Source organism: Pelecanus crispus, chromosome Z (genome assembly GCF_030463565.1).
Source record: "Pelecanus crispus isolate bPelCri1 chromosome Z, bPelCri1.pri, whole genome shotgun sequence".
NCBI classification, from domain to species: domain Eukaryota; kingdom Metazoa; phylum Chordata; class Aves; order Pelecaniformes; family Pelecanidae; genus Pelecanus; species Pelecanus crispus.
This window is the reverse complement of record NC_134676.1, coordinates 11,896,842-11,910,385: the sequence shown is the minus strand read 5'-3', so window position 1 is coordinate 11,910,385 and position 13,544 is coordinate 11,896,842. Positions and strand designations below refer to the sequence as shown.

At 55.3% G+C, this 13,544-nt stretch overlaps 1 protein-coding gene across 1 annotated transcript in view; it reads left to right on the top strand.

Moving 5' to 3' along the window:
• Nucleotides 1-221: 221 nt before the first annotated feature.
• ATOSB (atos homolog B) overlaps nucleotides 222-13,544 on the top strand; it is a 41,403-nt gene continuing 28,080 nt past the window's right edge. Inside the window, exons 1-2 of the mRNA XM_075726304.1 lie at nucleotides 222-241; nucleotides 5,185-5,281. The gene's annotated coding sequence lies outside the window, so the exon portion shown is untranslated. The remainder of the gene's footprint in view (nucleotides 242-5,184; nucleotides 5,282-13,544) is intronic.

Sequence of the window (13,544 nt, the reverse complement as noted above, 5' to 3'; positions counted from 1 at the left end):
CCGCACGTGGAGGGGGCGGAGAGAGGGCGGGGCCTCGGCGCCTCGCGTCACCACCTTGCCGCCCGCCCATTGGCCGTCCGGCCCCACCGCTCGCCACGCCCCGCGCCGTGCCCCGCCCAGCACACCAATCAGAGCGGGGGAGGCGGGCGCGGGGGGCGTGTCCCCGCCGGCACCCGGAAGGAGCGGAGGGAGCCGCGCAGCAGTCGGGGCCGCGGCGGCGGCGGAGGAGGAGGGGGCGCTGGTGGGTCCGGCGGGGCCGCGGCGGGCAGGGCCGGGGGGGCGCGGGGCAGAACCGGGCACCGGGGGCGGACGGGCCGCCTGTCCGGCGCGGGAGGGGTCAATGCGCCCCGTTCCCGCCCCCCCCCCCCCCCACCCCCTCCCCGGTTCCAGAAGGTTCGGGGGGGGGACGCTGGGACCGGGGGCCCTGACCGTGTGGGGCGAGCGAGAGCTGGGGGGACGCGGCCGGGGCGGGGGGGGGGGCGACGACGGACACCGCTGCCGGGTAGTGCCGGGGGGGCAGTGACCGGGGCGGGGGGCTGTGCGCTGGGGGGCGGGGACCGGGGGGCTGTAGCCGGGAGCGCTGGGACCGGCGGGGGGACTGGGGCCGGGGGAAGCTGTGGCAGGAGGGGCGGGGGGCGGGGGGGCAGCCGGCGGGCGGCGGGACCGCAGAGCGGCTTTGGGGGGGCTGTGGCAAGGACGCTGTCTGCGTCCCCCCACCTCTGCCGGGGGGGGACGGTGCCCGGCGGGGGGGGCTGTGGCCGCGGGGGGCTGTGGTAGGGAGGCCTGGCAGGGCTGGGGGGGGCACAGCGGGGCTGTGAGCGGGGCCGCTGCCCGGGAGGGGTGCGCCGTGGCTGGGGAGGTGCAGGCTGCATTTGGGGGGGCGCCCTCTCCTGGCTCCCGGCCCCCCGCCACAGCCCCCGGCGGCTCAGGGAGGCCGTGCTGCCCCTGCTGTCGCCCACCGGGGCCGTGTCCTCTCCGCCGTGGCGTGGGCAGGGACAGCCTGTCCACGGCTCTGCGGACAGGATGGGGCCTCTTCCTCCTCCTCCTCCAGGGCATCAGCTCAAACCGGCAGGGACTCGGTGGCTGTTCTTGTCCCCCGTGGACACCAGTGCCCACGGGATCCGTGGCGGTGGGGCCGTGCCGGAGGCCCGGAGCTGCCGTGCCGTGGCCCGGCCACGCAGCCCGCCGAGGCGGGGAGTGGGAGATGCGGCTCATCCAGCGCCTGCTTGGCCGGCACCTGCCGCGGGGGTAAATCATAGCCTTCTGCGTGGGGCTGCGAAAACAGCGCTGGAGCGGATGTGAACCCCAGCATCCGCGGCGAGAGGCCTGCTGCCCTCTGGTGACAGCCGCCACGGGCGGAAGGACCCGTCGTGGGGGACATGTACCCACCCAAAATCAGCAGCTGGAGACCTGGTGGGGTTTTCAAGCATTTTGCTGTAGCCAAGGCACCTGATTTCTACCGAAATCACACGGGCAGTGCACAGCGTACTCTTGGCAGTCCCAGATGTTATGTTTAGAAAGCTGCTGTGCGTGAGGGAAGGCAGAGGGGATGGCTGCGTGATGGGAGCTGGTCTGTGGGCTTGCTCACAACCACCTGTGAACACGACCCATCTGGTGATGTGTGCAGAGGGGATAGACTTCTCTCCAGGGTTTCCAGCCTTGTTTTATTTTTTAAAGAAGGAGCATGGAGTTTGCTGCTGCTGTGGAAAGTGTATGGTAGAGGAATGCTGTGCTGTGTCTTGGGGTATTTTAAAAGTCACTTCCACTCAGTGCCTTTGTAAAAAGTGTCACACCAGGAAAGGTCTGCTTACGGCCCTCTCTTCCTCTGCCCGAGTTGTGTCTATCGGCCTTAGCAAAGAGGGGAAGTTGGGACCTTGTGGAGGGCGTAGCAGGGTTGAACCCTGACTGCAAGGAGAGTCTCGGCAAACTTGGTAACACATGCAGAAGGTGAATGAGGTCTGGCAGGAGGAAACTCCCAATATGATAGTACCAGAGTTACTTTTGGCCGGGCTCTGCTTTAGAAAGGGGTTGAGGACTGGGGAGAATTAAGTCATCCTGTAAAGCTTTGTCACCGCCTTGTTTCCCAGCAGCGATTCACATCGTGTGGGTCTTGGCGTGAGTGAGCAGCGGGGCCCTGCTAGGGACTACATGTCCCAGCATGCAGCTCCCTCCGCGCAGCCCAGCGTTTGGGCATCGCGGCAGGCTGGGATCTGCAGCCTCCTGGCAGCTCTGCCTGTGCTGAGGGCAGGGCAGCAGTGGGAGCTGGGTGGGCAGGGGGGTTTGTACAGGGTTTGGGGCAGAGTGGGACACTGCTGCCGTGGTGTCTCTTGCAGAGGAGACAGCACCTGCCTTCGCTTCATCTGCAGCAGCTGCTCCCATAACGTTTTGCTGGGTTCCTTCTGACTCTCATGGGGCCCAAACACGTCCCTTCCCATGGACCCTGGGGTGGCCAGGACGTGTGGGGACAGCAGAGCCCTCCTGTTGCCCCAGCCATAGAGCTGCGGTCCCTGGGGATCTGGGCTTCTGGACCCAGCTCCAGCCTGCAAGCGGGTCAGGGCTGGGGCCGTTTCAGCTCTGCCACTCACCTTGTTTCTGTTCCCTATGTGAGAGGTTTCTTACCCACCGCTGGAAGGAAAGCCGCTGGGGTCACCCTGCACTGATTTTGGGGACCCTGCTATTCGAGGCACAGCTTGCTGAGGGGCTCCCCCACTGCGCCGCCTTTGCAGCAAGCTGGGCAGAGCATCTCTCGAGGCTCTGTTCTTCATGTCTGCCCTCTCTGCAGCAGTGGACTTTAGGGAATAACATACCATTTTAATTTTACTGGTAGGGTTGCTGTTTCGCTCCTGGTTGCTTCTTCCATGGCAGGTGAAGCACCCAGTCCATACACCCTCCCTCTGCTGTGGTGCTGAGCTTTCCCAGCCCCTGTTCCCTTGGCAGTTTCAAGTCTTCTGAGCATGCAGAGCAGGAAAGGAAGTTCTCTCCCTGAGTTCAAGGGACCTCTGAGGGCAGAGGAGCACATCTGTGCCACTGGTCTTCCCCCTTGCTGTCTGCTACCAGCTGCTTGCCCTGGCATGTTTCTGCACGGCCGTGCTGACTAGCAGAGGCCAGCGATGCCTGGACATTCCTCACTGCTTCTGAGCCTGAGGGTGGTTCAAGGGGATGGTTATTGATCTGACTCTTGAACGTCAATGGGTCTGGAGTCTTCCCGAGTCTTTTACCTGCCGTTACTGTTCTGGGCCTGCCCACGCTTGTCCCCTGCTAGATTTGGTAGGCACCATCGTGTGCTGTGTGGAAATGCACAGTGCCTGGGGGCCAGGATGTCTCCTGGATGCAGAACAAGAAAACATGTCATTTGTAGTTATGTGACTGTGGATGTGAAAGGAAAAAGTGAAGCCATGTTGGTTAGAAAAGTGGTGTCCTCAGCACACTATCGCTGTAGTTGTTATCGAATTATTGGAGGCTTCCATGGCTGGAGGAATTAAGAAGTCAGGTTTGAAGCAGGACAGGTGTGAAGGGCAGCGTGGAAGAAATCCTGAAGGGAAACATTTGTACGCTGAGATGGCTTGTGGAGGGTGTCGTTGTGGGTTACTTGGCAGTGAGAGTCCTCTGTGGGGCAGTTTTGCCTGATGCCTCTCCACTGCACACCACTCTCAGGGACCGCCTTCCTTCGGCGGGTTGTGTGGGTCCCTGCCTCCCGGTAACACCATCACATCTTTCTGCTCCTTCCTTCTGGGTACAGTGCCTGGCAGCTCTGCTCCCTGGAGCCTGTTTTCTGACCAGCTGTCTTCCTTTGTTTTTCCATTTTGCTTTGGCTCATGAGCAAGTGAGCCAGGTGAATATAACCTCTAGAGGACTTGGTCTCACAAAGTTTGAGGTTTGCTGTAAAAATTATTTTCTTTGACTGGGAAGTGTCCTTGCAAATCCTCATCCTCCCTTTGCCTTTGCTCCTCTCTTTCATAGTCTCACTTGCTTGGCCTCATGAATGCCCAGCTGCCAATTAACATGTTTTCCCCCTGTTTCTGTCAGTGTCCTCAGCTGGTTGTGAATCCTCAATGAAGAGCAGCTGAGCTTACATGCTCTGCGTTTCAGTGAGCTTTTTCAGGACTGGCCGGTGGTTTGCAGTCATACTTGCCTGTGTTGTGGCCTGGACAACCCCCCTGCTAAGCAGCGTGTTGTGTTGGTAGAGCAATACTTGGATAGGAAGCCTTCAAAGGAGCCCTGTGTACTGCAAAAAGTGCAGTTAGTGATTCAGCTGGAAGTGCTTTTTGTCCCAGGCCAGCGCTGATGTCAACCCTGTGATTCTTCTTGTTGGAAGTGAACAAAGATGCAAAGCCCTTTATGCAAGAGCTGAGGTGATAATCCAGATCTCCTGGCCTCAGTCCATTTGGGGTAATTGCATTCTTCCTGGGGAGCATTTTCAACCTGTCCCTGCCGGATACCTCACCATCGCTTCCTGCTGGGCATGAGGACCTAGCCCCCACACAGTGCTATCTCTAGCAGTCTGTAATAACAGCACTGGGAGCCCGGGGGGGAGTCTTAAACATCTTTGGGATGCTGTTGGCAGGCCTCTTGGACATTTCTATTAGGCAGTTGTCATTTTCCCCCTTCCATGTAGCCCGGGAAACACTGCAGTGTTGGATTTGGCTTGGTGTGTTTGGATTGTTGGGAGCGGTGTCTCCCCGCAGCGGAGTTTGGCCCACCCTGCCCTGCCCCACCATCCCCGTGGGGTGGTTTAGCGGTGGCCTTTGGGGACCACAGCCAGAGCCTGTTCTTGCAGATAAACCATATGCCAGCGCATCCACTTGAGTACTGGCAAAGCCTGTGTGCTGGAGGGACTTCCCACTGAAATCTGGGGCGGGGGGATGGTGGCAGCAACCTTAGCAGCCCTCTCTGGGGAACCAACCATGCACCCGCCCGGAGTCATGCAGGGAACTGGGGTGATGACTGGAACCCCAGGAGCGAGTCAGGGCTGCAGCTGGAGGGGTGGCCTCCACACTGGTAAAAGGTATGGTGGGATCTTTGAGGTGCTGGGGTGCTTAGGGTCTCTCGCTTCTGTGCATAGGCCACTAACTCGCTTGGCTTGGATGAGCAATTACTGCCTGCCCAGTGTTCAGAAGGTGGTCTTGCGTGGGCAGGGTGTTTCCCAGCTGAGCTGAATGTGTGTCTGTGCACTTGTCTTTCCAGGTGACCCAAGACAGCTGGAACAAGCAACCCCAAGACCACGCTGCAGGTGCTGACAGCTGAGAGCTGCCTTTCCCATCTGCTTCAGCCCTACACCAAGGTCATCACGCGTTCAGTCATCACCGGTTTCTCTTCCTTCACCAGGGCTGTGTGAAGAAACAGGGGAACCCCATGTTCTCCTCCCCTTGGCCCGTAGGGACAGCTCTGTAGAGTAGGAGTCACCCAGGTGAGGTGCTCCTGCAGCCCGGTTTGCTGGGTGCTCCTGCCTCCTACCTGGCTGGCAGTGTGGTGAAGGCAGCCTGGATGTGCACGACTGGTGCTGTTAAGACCGTTGAACCCTGCACACAGTTGTCAGGAGCTCAAGGGCAGTGTGTTTTAAGCCCTTGGGAACTTGCAGCCGGTGCTGCTTGCTGCACTCATCCTCCTGCGTAACAGCAGTATTGAACGGGAGCACTTCCCAGGTGCTGGTCTCTGCTGCTTGCTGTCCTTCACCTGAACAAACAGCTGAGACTTAACCTAGAGCTCATGGCAAGTGTGATCCTGCTTTCTGTCAGAACCAGTTGAGCTCTACCTGCATTTTTCCAGGATTTTGTAGCTCAAGGAGGCCCTTGGCCATGGTGTCTGAGGCTTAGAGTGACAGTGAAGTGTTTCTGGAGGACTGGTAGCCTTTGCATTGCTGTTGTCAAGAAATGTGAAGGTCAGGCCCTCGCTGCTCCGAGGTAACCAGCCTGGAGCAGGCTGAGATGGCTGTGGGCTTCCTGCCCTGTCCCTGTGCCTGGATGCTTGTGTGCCTGCCTGGGATCCCAGTAGTGCCCGCCCCACCTGCATGGTGAGCTCTCACCGGGAAGGGAGCCCTCAGCACTCTGCCTCTGGGGGGGCAGGTCGAGCCCTTCTCTCACCCCAGAGCTCAGGTAAAATTTGGCCAGGAGAGTTTATATGGGGAAGCCGCTGTTTAGGGCGCGTGGCTGCCCAGGCTGTGTGGCTCTTCCTCTGAAGTGTCTGCCAGGGAAGTTTGGGGCCAGTCCAGAGACAGCTGGAGACTGGGCCTCGGGCCATCTCATCCTTCAGCCTGATGCTGAAGTGGTACCCACAGCGAGTGAGGCAGGGGTAGCTTTACCTGGGAAGTTAGACGGAATGAGGGACGAAGTCCTTTGCTCATGTCAGTGCTGTGTGCTGTGGACTCCCAACCATACAATGCAGTGGCAGGAGAGCAGCCCTTTTATCCAGCTGAGTTGTGGCAATCACTAATACCTGCTCCATTCTGGCATCTTATATCTCTCTTAGTGATGGAAAAGAGCATGTTATGTGGCTAAGACCAGAGAAAAGGTTTGCCCTCATTTCTGCTGGAGCTGCTTGCAGATCCCAGCCCACCAAGCTCAGAGCATCCTCTCAGGGCTACCCTGCCTTTTGACAAGAGACATTTTAACACAAGGCTCACTGTGTCAGATCCACTTTTCTTCCCCCACCCCTTGCTGACCAAATAGCTTGACACCTCCAGGGACAGCAAATCTCCCATATACATGTAACACAGCAGTTTCTTCTGTTACTTGGTTTTAGTGTGAACCTCTTCTCTCTGGTTTGGATGTTGCCTAACCCAGGTGATATCAGTGAACTTCTATTTGGGCTGAATTAACCATGTTAGTTCAGTTTAGTGCAGCTGGCAGTAATCTGGAAGCCAGTACAGCTTGCAGACACTTGGACAGATTTGCAGTGCTTCTGTTGGGAATGGAATGCTTTGCTGGAAAACTCAAAGACTGGGCAAACTGGAGGTTATATCTTCAACAGAAAGTGGTCAGCCTAATGTCTTTCAGCCTGCTTTTAGCATGTGCGGGCTGCCGTTGCCCCTTGGTCTGACCAGCTGATCTAGAGGTAGGTCTTCCTTCCACTGGAAACCCCGAGAAAATGCTGTCCCCCCCTTCAGAGATGGGGCCCTGGGTTGCTCGTGAGTATTGGCACTGGAGTTATGTGAGGAATCCCCTCTTTGCTCTACCATCTCTGTTGCAAGTAGGTCGGGCATTCAAAGATCCTGTTCATGGGAGTGTTGGGACAGCTGGATCCTTGTTTGGTTCTCACTGCTCCCAAGAATGGAGCAGAGGATCATCTGCTGGGGCTAATTTTAGGTCTCCAAACATTGCCAGTGTCCCTCTGAGCTCCTATTTGTGTGTGATCCTGCGGCTCCCTGCTAAGAGCTATGTGAAAGTCCTGTATCCTCATGTGCGAGGGTTTTGCCGGGGCATAGTGTCCCAGGGATTAGGAAGAACTTTGAATTCTTCACTTACCTAAAGTGTCTAAGCTGTATCAGATGTATGTGTGACCCCTTTTTTAGCCCTAGCGCCAAGCACCCTTTGGACCTTGCTTTGTGAGTGCCCGCATGCGGTGGGAAGCGGGATGCAGCTTTCTAGCCTTTCCCTGCCATCCCTCCTGTTTGCAGCAGTCGGTTCCTGTTGTCTTGGGTGGGTGCATGTGGTGCAGAAAACAGTCTTCCACGAAGCCTCTGGGTGTGGAAATACCACAAGGCCCACAGCCGAGTGAGACGAGAGCCCAGCTCTGGCCCTCTCTGTACGGCTGGATGGCTGCTTGGCGCTTGGCATTTGTCACTGCCATCCTCCAGCCCAGCACAGGGTGAGCCTTCCTGGCCTCTCCCTTGTTTGTACACCCAAGACTTTTTGGTTTCCATCCGCTCAGGTGATTTTTCATCAGCGCTGAGCTTTGCTAAGTTTCATGTTGAGGCAAGACGTGGCTCTGCAGTTCTGGCCCATCTTTATTTTTAGCCCGTGTAAGACATGGTTGATGGTATCAGAAGGAAGTTGCACGGTCTCCTGAGCTCCGTGACTCATCCTGGATCAGGACCGAGGTTTCATGAGTTTCTGCTACAACCCTCAAGTGATGTAACCGGTTGTGGTGGGCCCTACTAGATCTGGGGAAGGGCAGAATGGAGAGGGAAGCAGAGCTTTTAGAAGTTCTTTTTTATCCATTCTGTTAAGTGGTTACATTCGTTCATTGAAAGATCTTGGCAGGTATCACACTGGAGTGTGGTTCAGCAGGGTCCTTTGTCTTCCCCTTGCATCTTGTGTCCACGTAGGAGAGGTGAAAGGGAGAGGAGCTCTGCTTACATACTGGGTTGGGTAACTATTTAGCAGCACATAGCAACGGTAGACAACATTTTTTAGGACAGGAAGTGAAGCAGGATCCTGTCTCTGGTTCAAGCCACAGCGAGGATTGGTGCAGCAGAACAGAACTGCCTGAAGTGGAAATGGGCTGGAACTGGCGAGCAGAGACTTAGGAGATGCCTGCCAGGCTGCAGGAAGAACAGTCTGGGACCCCCATTTCCATCAAACCTGGTGCTGCCACACAGTAGAAAGAGCTCAGGGGGCTTTCTGACCTGCAGGCAGTCGTGTTGTGCTGGGCTGGGCAGGGGTGCATGTCACCACTATGGAGCAGGTGGCATGGGACAGGCGGTGACGTTGAAGCATCCGTGCCTGCCTCAGCACAATGTGGGGTGCAGCTAGAGAGGCCTCTGCGCCCCAGGTCTGGCTGCCTGGCTCTCCTGTGTCACGCCTCAGGACCGAGCACGGCGGGGTGTGATACACCCGGGTCCAGAGTAGGCACCTTGGCTGTGAAGTGGGTGGGGATAATGGCGGAGCTTCCACCTCTGCCCCCTTTCCTTCGTCAGGGTGATAAACAGCCCTTTAGGAGCACGTTGAGGCTTTTGGGTGTTGTGCAGTGGGTTTTATGCAGGGAGGGGACAGCAAGGCTTGGGGGAGCAGAGACAAAGGAGGAAGGCAGGGGGGCATGCTTGGGGGGATTGCTATGGCAACTCGCTGCTGGCAGCGTCGCTGCACCGCAGCACACGGTGCAAATGTGCAGCCTGCTGCAGCCTTCGATGCAGCCCCGTCCCAGCTGTGCCGTGGGCTCGGCACCGCTGGGCTCCTGCATGACAATCTGGCATCCAGAGCAATTCGCCTCGGGCAGCAGTCTCAGGGTAGGTGGCCAGAGGTGTTTTGTCCATCTTCTCCCCTCTTTCACCCCTCACTGGGGAGCGGGCAGGCAGCTCCTGTTTGCAGACCTGTTCTGTTTGAAGCCTTGAGTTGCAGAGCAGGCCCAGCCAGAAAGAAACCAGTCTCCTGAGTCCTCTTGCTGAACCACAGAGGAAAGCAAGTTGGAGCGGGTCCAGAGGAGGGCCACAAAAATGATCAGAGGGGTGGAACACCTCTCCTATGAGGACAAGCTGAGAGAGTTGGGGTTGTTCAGCCTGGAGAAGAGAAGGCTGCGGGGAGACCTTGTTGTGGCCTTTCAATACTTAGAGAGAGCTTATAAGAAAGATGGGGACAAACATTTTAGTAGGGCCTGTTGCAATAGGACGAGGGGTAATGGTTTTAAACTAAAAGAGGTTAGATTTAGACTAGATATAACGAAGAAGTTTTTTACCATGCGGGTGGTGAGGCACTGGAACAGGTTGCCCAGAGAGGTGGTCGATGCCCCATCCCTGGAAACATTCCAGGTCAGGTTGGACGGGGCTCTGAGCAACCTGATGGAGTTGAAGATGTCCCTGCTCACTGCAGGGGGGTTGGACCAGATGACCTTCAAAGGTCCCTCCCAACCAAAATTATTCTATGATTCTTTGATTCTGCTGGCCTTGCTCATTCTCAGTTAATCAGTGTAAATGGCTCCAGCCATGCCTGCATTTTCCAAGGATACCTGGCTCAGTACGGTGCTATCCACCTTGCACAGGCAGTTTGCCTTGCTCCAGGGTATCTGTACTCTGATGGAGAGCAGACGCTCTAGTAAGCCCTCTGATACAGTCTGAGACCATCCTCTGTGGCAGGTAAAGGAAGGGTTAAATGTTTCAGAAGCTGCCTTTGGGCAGACCCCTCCCAGTTGCTGGTGGAGAGATGGCTCCTGTTGCTGAAGGAAGCAAAGCATGGTGCCACTTGCTGCACGGAGAGGACAGGTCAGGAAGCCAGCTCCAGCCTGGTCATAATGTGACTGTGACTGAGACCTGCCCTGTCATCCATGATGTGCCTAAAGCCCTGGCTGTGAGCCAGGGGGAAGGGACCAGCTGGCAGCAAGCACAGCTTGCCCGTCTCAACGTGAATGGCTGTGTGAGCTGTAAACCTCTCTCATTACACCTCTCAAAGGTCGGTGCTCGCAGTGAGCTACAACGCCCTGCCCACAGCTCTGTGCCCAGACCAGAATGAGAGGGGAAGGAGCCTGGCCCACTGTCGTGGTTTAGCCCCAGCCAGCAGCTCAGCACCACGCAGCTGCTCGCTCACTCCCCCTACCCCGATGGGATGGGGGAGAGAATCGGAGGAGTAAGAGTGAGAAACACTCCTGGGTTGAGATAAGAACAGTTTAATAATTGACATAAAGTAAAATAGTAATGATAATAATAATATAATAATGATAATAATAATATACAAAGCAAGTGATGCACAATGCCATGGGGTGGCACACACTGCTGCAGTGCCTGTGGCCAGAGTTCCTCTGGGACGAGGATGATCAGGTAAAACTGGAGGGGAAAGGATGCCTGTCTGTGACCTGCCCAAATGTCCCTGCGCACACAAATGTCACAGTCCTTGCCTGGTCTGTGGCCACTCCTTCCAGCTCTGAAACAGGGTACAAAGCCTGGCTGGTGAAGGGTCTGGAGCACAGGCCTTATGAGGAGCGGCTGAGGGAACTGGGGTTGTTTAGCCTGGAGAAGAGGAGGCTGAGGGGAGACCTTATCGCTCTCTACAACTACCTGACAGGAGGTTGTAGTGAGGTGGGTGTTGGGCTCTTCTCCCACGTAGTTAGCGATAGGACGAGGGGAAATGGCCTCAAGTTGCACCAGGGAAGGTTTAGATTGGATATTAGGAAAAATTTCTTTACGGAAAGGGTGGTCAGGCATTGGAACAGGCTGCCCAGAGAGGTGGTGGAGTCCCCATCCCTGGAAGTGTTCAAAAAACAGGTAGATGTGGCACTTTGGGACATGGTTTAGTCTAGTCTACCCTTAATTGGTTTAGTGTGGACTTGGTAGTGTAGGTTAATGGTTGGACTGGGTGATCTTAAAGGTCTTTTCCAACCTAAACGATTCTATGATTCTATGAAATTCCTCTGAAAACCGTTTCACCATTTCCAATCTGCCATAGTTCCATCTCTGATTTAGGGTGATTATAAGATCTGTATAGACTGCCCAATGCTGTCCAGTGCTGCAGTTCTAGTCATCTTAAAACTGCCAAATAGGCTAGACTTGTTTGTAAATGTGCCCTGGACTCCAGACCCTAGTCGTCCCAAGGGAGAGCAAGCAAAGAGGTGGAAGCTGGAACATGGAACCTCTGGGAAAGCTGCTTGCACCAGACAGCGGTGTGGTTCCTTCCCTTTCCAGAGGGGAACAGCTTTCTCTGCACTGGCAGCTGGAGCTTCCTTTCCACGGGGGAAAGTGGGACACTGGTACATGATGTGAGGGCCATTTCAGATCAGCAGCTCCAGCACTGCTCTTCATGTATGTGACCTTCAGTTCTTGGTGTGAGGATTGGCGTTACAATATATTATGGGTGCGGGTGATGGCAGAGCATGGTCAGAATCTACTGAGCCAAACTGTAGTTCCCTCTGACCCTACTTTCACAGCCTGTTGTTTCTGATCTTTCCTCCGGACTGAGGCCCCAAGATGTGCTATGAAATATCATGGAGTGGACGCAGAGCCCAGCAGGTAAAGCTCTGGGTTATGCGTGTGTGTTGGGGTGTGAGTTGCCAGTTTCTAGAGCAGAGGGTGTTTTCTCTCTTGCCATTTGTATAGCACCTCGCATGCCAAGATCCTTGCCCAAGACTTGAGCTCCTGGGCACTGTGACCTAATGAGTTATAACAATGTCATCTTTGAAAGTGCTGCTCCCTTTTTTTCTGTCTTGCCTGTTCATACTACACATTTTTAAGCACAGCACAAAGGGTCAGAAAAGCCCAAAGGCAGTGGGGTCACATACTCAGCTCCTGATTTGGGGAGGAGTTAAGACAGGCAGTGCTGGAATAAGCATTTAGGGAGAGGCAGCCAAGAGAGATTTCCTCCTGGCTGAGCTGGAGTGTTGAAGTTCGGAAAGTACTCTGTGGGTTACGTGCTGCTGCGCTTTGCTGCTACCATTGCCTTAGGCAAGTCCGGGACATGCATACCTGCTAGTAGTCGGATGGGAACACCATCCTGAGCAGTGTCACTCTGAAAAAATGACCAGTGTCCTTTTGGACATCAGGAGCAACCTTAATGCTGCTGCTCAGAAAGAGTGCTGGGGATTTCAGCAGAGAGAGGATGGATCAGTGGGACCGAGGAAACTTTGACTCGGTGTTTCTACCTGCATTCCCTAAACTATGAGAAGATAGTTGAGTCCAGCAGTGCTGTACAGCTTGCCGGTCTGGGAGTTGCATAAAAAATAGCTGGCAAGAGCCAACTCTTTGCTTAACTCAGACCTGGGGAAAACGCCTGGACTCTGTGCACTGGGGTTTTCTTACTGCTGGTCAGCAGTGCGGTAGCTGTGCAGAGAGAGAGCATAGTAGACACATTAGCACAGTCACTTGAGTCCTTTCTATCCCAGCGTTTGCATTACTGATGAGGGTAGCATAGCTGGGCCAGTGGTGGGCAAAGAGGGTAATTCTCAAGGTCCTCTCTGCTGTGGCTGCCAGCAAACTAAAGCAGTTATGGTATCAAGGAGTGGGTCTGAGCTTTGCTTTCAATTCATTTTCTAGGAGCAGCAACAGTTAAAAATATGAGCAGTTTTTGAGGAACTAGAATAGTCTCAGGCTTTTTGTCTGGGTCTGGTCTGCCAACCTCTCCCCTGGGCTGACAGTCTGGGATCGTGAGGTATTTGCAATGATCTGTCCTGGCCATGTGATAAATCTGGATAGAGCGAACACTGAAATCCATGGCATCAGTCTGCCACCCTGAAAGTGCTCCTCTTGCTCCTGTGCCTGTTCCCTGTAACCAAAAGGCTGTTTCATGGCTTAGATTTGTTGAGGAAACATACTTACAGCTCCTCTCTTCCTCCTGTGCAGCTATCTCCCTGGCAGCTCAGTAGGAGTGATTATAGATTATTATTATTACAGATTACAGCTCAGTTTAATTCCGTTTCCCTACAATATCATACTGTTAAGAGTAACTGAGCAAAACGCAGTGGTGCTTCCAGAGGAAGGCTGCTATCAGAGGCTGGAAGCAAGGAGGAGCAGTTTACGAGGAAATGCCTGTGTTCATGTGCTGGTCACTTTTGGGAAGGAAAAGGCATCTCACCCTTGACAGTTTTCTTACTACAGCACTCCGAATGCTGCTAATGGAGCTGCACCACTGTGAGCAGCAGTGAGAATGCTGCCCTCCAGAGCCTGGGAAAGGTCTGTCTAAGGGGGTGGT